The following is a 789-nucleotide window of genomic DNA, read 5'->3' as shown; positions in this document are numbered from 1 at the left end:
GTTGCTGGAGAAAAGCCCCTCAGAGCTTTCTACTCTTTGTGGATATTCTTATACCTGGTCACCAGCACGCGGCCCAACAGGACCAAAAATTCATCCAAGGGGAGCACTCCATGTTTATCAGCATCCAGGTCTCAGAATATCTTGTCAATGGTAGCTTGATCTTTGGTGTTCTAGAAGGGGACATCAGAGACAGTAAGCTCAGACTCTTCTTCCCCTTCCTCTGGGCCTCTCATCCCTCAGGGCTCAGCTCAGGAGGTCCAAGGACATTAACTCATTCACCAAAACTGTGTTGGAGACTCCAATGTAACAAAATAGAAGATGGAGGGAAGCAGCTGTTGTGAGCCAACCTAGAGGCACACAAGTCCTGACCTGGATGGTCTCTGTAGCTCACTAACCCCCACCGGTAAGGAAACAATCCCAGAGAGAGAGGCAAATAGAGCCTGAGGTGACAGCGTGAGTTATGGAGAGAGGGAGGCAGATCCCGTGCCCCACAGCTCGGAAGAGCATCCTCAGCCAACCCCACCCCCGTCTTTCAGTGGGCACGTTTGGATGAGAAGCTCATCACCTGCCTTGAGGCAGTTTGGAAGTTCCCCCATCATCAGCTTCTTCATCTCACCCTTGGAAAGGGTGTCCTGATGCCCCTCCTGGGCTGAGTACTGGTGGAAGACATCAATGACCCCCTCCAAGTGATCTTCCAGCTTAGTCATCTTCCCAACCTTCAGAAGACAAGAGAGGTCTAAGGCAATTCCTCTCCCACTCCACCCCACCCCACATCCACTCTCTCCTCTC

The 789-nt window shown here is 52.0% G+C and overlaps 1 pseudogene; it reads right to left on the bottom strand.

Annotated features, from left to right (window-relative positions):
- Positions 1–29: 29 nt before the first annotated feature.
- LOC115284930 lies at positions 30–711 on the bottom strand (annotated as a pseudogene).
- Positions 712–789: the final 78 nt, after the last annotated feature.

This window comes from Suricata suricatta, unplaced genomic scaffold (assembly GCF_006229205.1).
Source record: "Suricata suricatta isolate VVHF042 unplaced genomic scaffold, meerkat_22Aug2017_6uvM2_HiC HiC_scaffold_26680, whole genome shotgun sequence".
NCBI classification, from domain to species: domain Eukaryota; kingdom Metazoa; phylum Chordata; class Mammalia; order Carnivora; family Herpestidae; genus Suricata; species Suricata suricatta.
The sequence above is the reverse complement of the archived record's forward strand: the minus strand, read 5'-3'. Positions and strand labels throughout refer to the sequence as shown.